This window comes from Polyodon spathula, chromosome 2 (assembly GCF_017654505.1).
Source record: "Polyodon spathula isolate WHYD16114869_AA chromosome 2, ASM1765450v1, whole genome shotgun sequence".
NCBI lineage: Eukaryota > Metazoa > Chordata > Actinopteri > Acipenseriformes > Polyodontidae > Polyodon > Polyodon spathula.
In genome coordinates this window covers 96,412,691-96,420,931 of record NC_054535.1, presented here as the reverse complement: position 1 = coordinate 96,420,931, position 8,241 = coordinate 96,412,691, and positions in this window count along the sequence as shown.

The following is an 8,241-nucleotide window of genomic DNA, read 5'->3' as shown; positions in this document are numbered from 1 at the left end:
CTGTATTTGAATTTCTCCAACAAAAGGCAGAATAGGGCATTACAGGGATGAGATAATGAAAACAAAATGGATGATTTTAAGGTCACAAATTCAATATAAAGTTTATAATAAAGTGTCTTCTAGTTGACTGAAAAAAATTAAGAATAATTTGGTGTTAAAAGATGTTAAAAGTTACAAATCTCAAGCACCCGGAAACTATCAGTATTTGAGGGCTTAAATCTACCCATTCCCACATTGAATTGGTTCACCACTGGATAAAGAAATCATAATAGTTAAAACCACTATAATAACTCTTGAAGCAACGACAAAGATTAATCTGTTGCAGCTTCTGCAAAATGAAATTATATTGTCACATGTCTCAACATCGCTGTGACCTTAATAAGTAGGTTAGAGTATAAAATGATGTTGACAAACATACAATCAAAACTTTAGTTGGCTTTTCTTAATCAATATATGTGCACTGCATTTTGTTCAGTTGCACACTTGCACACATATATATATATATATATATATATATATATATATATATATATATATATATATATATATATATATATATATATATATATATATCTGTGTGCAAGTGTGCAACTGAACAAAATGCAGTGCACATTAGGTTTGCATTATTTCAAAATCTCTTGGTGTATAAATCCTACAACCAGGTAGGATTCACAATTACCATTTGAGCCTCTTACCTGTGCAATATTATTAGCTGTGTAAAAAAACTAGAGTTACAACTTGCTGTATCAGTATTACATGTTTCAACTACTGCATACATTGGAGCTTTTAATATTGTTGAAGTTGTTGATGTATTGGGCACTTTAAAACCTTTGCAGAACATCCCAGTCCTTGTTTCAAAATATTCAGTTGTGTGTTTGTATATGTTTTCTATTTGCCGTTTATACATAATGCTCTACATTGCGCACGCATTAGTGTTTTGTCTGCATCATGCTAATGTTTTTTTGTTCTTATTTAATTTTTATTCCCACTATCATCAAATGGTAGTGCTGTATATTCTGCAATTAATATCAAATAAACAGCTTTGATTCATTCACATTAAACTTGAGAGTTGTTGTTTTCATTGATTTTTTTATGTTTCTTTGTTCAAGGCTGACTGCGCGTTCACCTTCAGGAGATCCTATACATTATTATTATTACCAAGTAAGGGAGGATTGCTAATGTAAAATTGTAAGTAAGCATTGCATAAATGCAGGTGGGCAGTAACACTAGTATGTTTCACTGGGGATGCCCTCCCTTTAATCATATACCCTACCAGGGCACAACAAAACATTACTTAAAGCAGAGTCAATAATGTCCACTTTTATTTCAGATCATTTCCAGGTTCAACAGGACCCACAATTAGGATCAAGTTCCATAGTGATCAGCTTGAAAAAACGTTCACTCTAAGACTTCAATTTTACTGTTTCCGTTTTCTGGAACGAGTATGACCAGCTGAAAACATAACCAAAAACCATTACAGGGAGAATTTATTCTACTCAAGCCATACCCTTATGGTACATTCAGAGTTTGCTCCAGTGCAGTAAAACAATTTAACAGGAAAATCACATTGCACAGTTGTCAAAAATAAACATTTTAAATAAAAATACAAATGTAAATAAACCGCTTGGTTAATTTAAGGCCTTGCTAGTTTTCAAGCATAGCCAGTACTTCTTTTTCACTATTTTTAGGAAACAGATGCAACCTAACTTCTCTTGCCAAAGCATCTCCTCTTAAGTTTGACTGAATATCGCCACAACACAGGAAAACAATGCGGGTTATAAAGCGCTGCTGGATTTACTGAATGATTACATTCAGGCTTGACTCAGGCGGGTTAACGGGCCTCAGTGGAAAGACTGCTGGCTGCTGATCTAGACTTTAGGAACATTCAGGAGGCAACAATCCAAGACGCTGAAGACCTGGTAGCTGTTACTCTTATTTCTTGCTATTTCTTATTCTGCAATGTTAGACTGTCCAGTTATAAAACAAAGCTGAATGAAGCTCCAGCATCAAGACATTCTGTGGTAAGAAATAGATTATTAGAGGCTTGATTGAACTCACTCTGTCTTTGCATGTGCCCACATGATGAACACTTTAGAAATTATCCAATTTCTCTTACAATTGGCACTCGAGGTGCAAAAGAGAAAGTGTCTTTGCTCATGCTGTATCATGAACATCTACATTAACTGTAACATAGATTCCTGTGAAATGGGTCTTCTTTTCTGTTTAAGATCAAGCAGCCTGGCAGCATGCCAGCAATATGTTTAACAAGTAAATTAAAACAAAAGAAAGCATTTTAGGTCAAATTACAAACTACTTTTCCTTAATTCAGACAAAGAACTCAAAGGAAGTGAATGACAGTCGCAGACCATAATGGTCTAATAATCTTGCAATAAAATAACTTGTGGGAGTAATGCTTCCACTAGCTCAGCATAGTGCTATAGATACAGAGCTACCCTTAAAATCCACAGTGGTGTACTCAAAAGCATTATAGCTTAAGTGCCCATTTTGGACTTCCTCCCAAATGTGATACAATCTCTCGGGAGCTGTAATGATGCATCAAGAGAGGGTGGTGTTCACACACTGTAGATCATTCTCAAAGATGGCAGCACTTATAAATGGCCTGATCTGTTTTAAACAGTATTTTATAACTTGATGTTCAACCCCACCATTGCTGCACAGACAGCATTGGCCTGGGTTTACATTTTTTAACTTCATATCTCCATACATAACATTCTTTAAGTGCTGCAAAGTGGTTTTGGGGGCTGTAGGCACACACATAACCCTGTGCCATAATGCACATGGTTTCTGAGGGATTGTTTTCTTAAACCCCCATTGGCTGCTATTGAATACCCCTGTTGCAGCTGATGGAGTTGATGAGCACTGCTCATCTTCATTCCTCAACTTGAAGACATCTGTGGTTACAAATACAGAACATAAAAAACACAGCTTAGGAAAGGTTGCATTAGAGATGCTTTTGTGGACATGGTCCATGTTGAGGTGTTTAACACAGAGATACTAAGAGGCCTTGGCTGAACTAGCACACATGTCTATGCCAGGCAGGTAGAACTAAGTTACATGATCATGCAACAATCTCTTAACATAGGGGTTGTACTGACAGACTGGAGAATTGCAAACATCATACTGATCTACAAAAAGTGAGACAAAACCAAACCAGGTAAGTGCAGACCAATAAGCTTGACTTCTATTATATGTAAACTTAAGGAAACTATAATAAGGTCCAAAATTGAAAATTACCTATATGGTAACAGTATGCTGGAAGACAGCCAGCATGGTTTTAGGAAAGGGAGATCATGTCTAACTAACCTGCTTGATATTTTTGAGGATGCATCATTGACAGTGGATAATTGCAAAACATATGACATGGTTTATTTAGATTTCCACAAACTTTTGACAAAGTCCCACATAAAAGATTAATTCTCAAACTGAACACCGTAGAGATTCAAGGAAAGGCATGTACATGGATTAGGGAGTGGTTAACATGTAGAAAGCAGAAAGCACTGATTAGAGGAGAAATCTCAAAATGGAGCGAGGTAACCAGTGGAGTACCACAGGTATCGATATTAAGTCTTCTGTTCTTCCTAATCTACATTAATGACTTAGATTCTGGTATAGTAAGCAAACTTGTTAAATTTGCAGAAGACACAAAAATAAGGAGTGGAAAACATTGTTGTAGCAGCAAAGTTCATTCAAAATGACATTTAATACAAAAAAGTGTAAGGCAGTGCACACAGGCAATAAAAATGTGCATTATAAATATAATATGGGAGATACTGAAATTGAAGAAAGAATCTATGAAAAAGACCTGGGAGTTTATGTTGACTCAGAAACGTCTTCATCTAGACAATGTGGGGAAGCTATAAAAAAGGCCAACTAAATGCTTGGATATATAATGAAAAGTGTAGAATTTAAATCAAGGGAAGTAATATTAAAACTGCACAATTCATTAGAAAGACCTCATCTAGAATATTGTGTTCATTTCTGGTCACCTCACTACAAAAAGGATATTGTTGCTCTAGAAAGAGTGCAAAGAAGAGCGACCAGAATTATTCCGGGTTTAAAAGGCATGTTATATGCAGACAGTCTAAAATAATTGAATCTATTCAGTCTTGAACAAAAAAGACTCAAATGTCGACCCAAGGGACTTTTCAGCTGAGAAAAGAAACAAGGACCAGGGGTCACAAATGGAGATTAGATAAAGGGGCATTCAGAACAGAAAATAGGAGACACTTTTTCACACAGAGAATTGTGGAAGTCTAGAACCAACTCCCCAGTAATGTTGTTGAAGCTGACAACCTGGGAGCCTTCAAGAAGCTGCTTGATGAGATTCTGGGATCAATACATTACTATCAACCAAACAAACATGATGGGCCGAATGGCTTCCTCTTGTTTGTAAACTTTCTTCTGTTCTTATGTTCTTATATGAGAAAATACTATATATTCCACTCAGAATAATTGTAATCATCGTAAAAAAAAAAAAAAGTGAAAGGAGTTGAAATGAATTTAAAAAAATTAAGAAACATACTCTTTAAATCTTTATACCGGTCTGTTTTAGAGGGGTGGGTATCCGGGAAAAAACAAAAAGCATTGGAAATGTGAAAAAACACCTAAGTTATCAAAAGTGCCCAGCCGTTTAAAGTTGTTTCTAACTTAGCTTGTGTTTTTCATACATGTTAGAAGAAACAATTGGGGCAACCTTCTCAATGACCATGTTGTGGTGTTCGGCTTGGGGTTGTCTTGTGAAAGATCCCATCGCGAAGCAGAAAAAAAACTTTACCGTAAGCCAATCTGAAGAAGATCCGATACCAGAATCGTATTGAGACTGTTTGGTGTCTGATAGAACAAGAATTCAAGAAAAGTCAACCATGCAGCCGAAACTAACTGAACTAAAGTGTAAAGGCTACATGGATCAATCTAAAGGATAACTCAACCCTTCAGTGCCTCATCGAGTCCATGCCTGAGATGATTAAGGAAGTCTTAAAACACAAATGGAGTGCACTGCAAATGCTAAGAATTACTATCACGGCTTCCGGCAGACTTTTGTCATATCATTTTGTAGTTTCTTTGATTACCAGTACATTTTTGAATGTTGAAATCCTAAAATTCTAGGGTGATGCTTTTGGCTATGGCTGTACATTTTTGAAATGCTTAAGTAGGAGTGTGTAGTGCAATCAAATAATGCAGTTATTTTCCTTGATTCACAAGAGATTTGGGCCAGTATTATAAAATCTATTTAATTTCTATTATCTGAACTGAAGTGCATGGAGTGCCAGTGAGATCTGCTAATAAAACAAACAAACAAATAATTGTGTAGCATTGAATATGAAGATATTATTCAACGCTAGACCTCAGAACTTGTTGTAAAACTAAAAATGCACATGTGTAGTCCATGTGCATAGTATGAAGGAGCTCTTAGGTTGCACCTAAAATGTAACTGATGTTACTTAAAAAATAGTATTGCAGAATATCACTGCTTATACATAGTTTCACATGTTCAGTCTTCATTTCAATGGGAAAATTAATCAAAGGCAGACATAGTTTTTTTTGTTTAAATGGATGACTACTGTATTTAATATTAGGTGATTCTGTAGTGTTTTGCAAGATGTCTCGTGTTTGAAGGTATATATTTGTAGAGCATACACACATATTGCACAGAATACATTAATGTTAATTGGTATTTTATGAAACTACCTTTTGTAAACAGCTCTACCTGCATACATATTGTACTCACTTTTGTACTAAACCGCTTAAACAGAGCAAAGAAAAGCGAGGCATTAAATGCATTTTTGTTTGAAAGCAAAAAGTAATACTTAACAACCACAATTCATACATAATTTGCAAATACAAACCTACTGTTGACTAAAAGAGCAGCCTGAATGGTCGGTAGAGGATGTGTTATTAAAGAGATCTTGATGAGAGACAGCTTTCTTTTTGTAAGTACAATAAACTTTGCTGCAGTCTTACTGCAAAATGCAGAGTGCAGCATCATAAACAGTGCTGGTTAATATCTAATGGCAGAAGATAAATTGGTCACATTCTTGTAAAATAAAAATCATATATCATTCTGTTAATTCTTCAGTCTAATTTGTTCTTACCATAAACCAATACCTCACAGTGGTCACCTTACACTTGTAATGCTTTTACATTTCCCCTGGTTGAACAATTTCCTTTTCCCATTGCTTTGTTGCTGAGCAGTTGGCAACACATGTAATAAAACACCCAATTGGGGAAGCTCTCACTGTACTTCAATCAATCAGTCAATTCTTTGATTTGACCAGGTAAGAAACCATTGAGAAGAACCTCACATTTACAATATACGACCTGCCCACGAAGGCTCACAAAAGCTGCAAAACATTTAGCACAGCAGTACTTCATAACCCTTCATCAAGCCTTTACAGCCAAATAACAATTACAAGACCAAATCATGTCAATATTTCAACTTATTTACACCACTGAGTCTTTTTGTTTTTTCACTCAGGTTAGTTCTCAAGCTATGGCAATCTATTTAAGTACTTTCATTCTGAGGTTATGCAGTGTCATCTAACTGCCTCTCTAGCTTTTCAATTATTAGGAGGCTGCTGAAGAGCAAATTTCAGGTCCTACAGGTCAGCATCTTTCACTTTCCAGTTTCCTTGTCAGACTGCTGATGACCTCTAAGCCACCAATGCATTCAGACTCCAGGCTTATTTGGGCTGAGAAAGCTCATTCTTTACAATTTGATCAACAGCCATTATTGCCTTTAGATAACAGAAAAAAAACAAACAAACACTTGATTACACAATTCATGTATTTATTTTTAAATAGGGAGACCACTTTAAATGCCAAACATTAGCCACTGGGTGAGTCTTTTTTCCCCCAGAATTAGATCAGCTGCAACACTGATTGATGTCTAATGTTATCTATTGTATGACTAATCTTAAATACCCCATAGAGCGGAAAAAAATTGCTAAATCCACATACTATAGAAGATAGCTGCTCCTGTCCTCCAAGCTTGCCCATCTGAGGCAATGGTGTTTAAGGCGTCCTGCAATGTGTGATTTAAATGTTTTTTTTCCTCTCCTCTCCTCTCCTCTCCTCTCCTCTCCTCTCCCTCTCTCTCTCTCTCTCTCTCTCTAAATGTTCACCTTTTGTTGCCTTATAGTCTGGAATTTTTTTTCCCCATTTATCTATACATCCTACCCCACCGCTTCCAAGTGAAAAAAATATTCTAGAAATTTGTAGAAAATTAAAAATAGAAACTGAAATACCTTGGTTGGAATAGTGTCCACCCCCCTTGTAATAGCAATCCTAAATTAGATCAAGGTGTAATCAATTGCCTTCACAATCACACACCAAGTTAAGTGGCCTCCACCTCCACTGGATGACCGAGCAAGAAGGAGACTGATCAGAGAGGCTATCAAGAGGCCAGTGGCCAACTTTACAAGAGCTACAGGCTTTTATGGCCAAGACTGGTCAAAGTATGCATGTGACAAAGCTACACTGGAGTGGCTAAGGAACAAAAAGGTAAATGTCCTTGAGTGCCCAGTCAGAGCCCTGACCTAAATCCAATCGAAACATTATGGCATGACTGAAGGTTGCTGTCCATCAATGCTCCCCATGGAACTTGACAGAGCTTGAACAGTTTTGTAAAGAAGAATGGTCAAATATTGCCAAATCTAGATGTGCAAAGTTGGTAGAGACCTATCCCAACAGACTCACAGCTGTAATTGCTGCCAAAGGTGCTTCCACCAAGTATTAACTCAGGGGGGTGGAGACTTATCCAGTTCTGTATTTTTAATATACATTTAAGCACTCAAAGCAAGTACACTGCACCTTTCTGCTCATTGTTTTGTAAGTAAAAAAAAAAAAAAATGAAGATTTTCATCATGACAAGACACTTATGGCAAAAAAAGCATAGGAATCTCCATGAACCAGTCTTAGCTGTGATGGCATGTCCATTTCAAATATGCATGCCATGTTTACCTGGAAGTATTTTTTATTTTTTTTATGAGTGTAACTTGTTTCACAGATCTAAGAATGCAATCAGAGTTTCTGTCTGGCAAAGAAAGCTTTTGTCTGTCCACACACTGCATTAACACAGAGCGGGCAGCTCAGGGGTAGCTGTCTGGAACAGGTTTCCTTAGACTTCAAGTGACTTTGTACCAAATCAGCAAGTGCCTGCAACAGAGATTTAAGAAAGATCAGTGCACATACTGAGGAGAAAGAAGTCCAAGCCCAAAACTA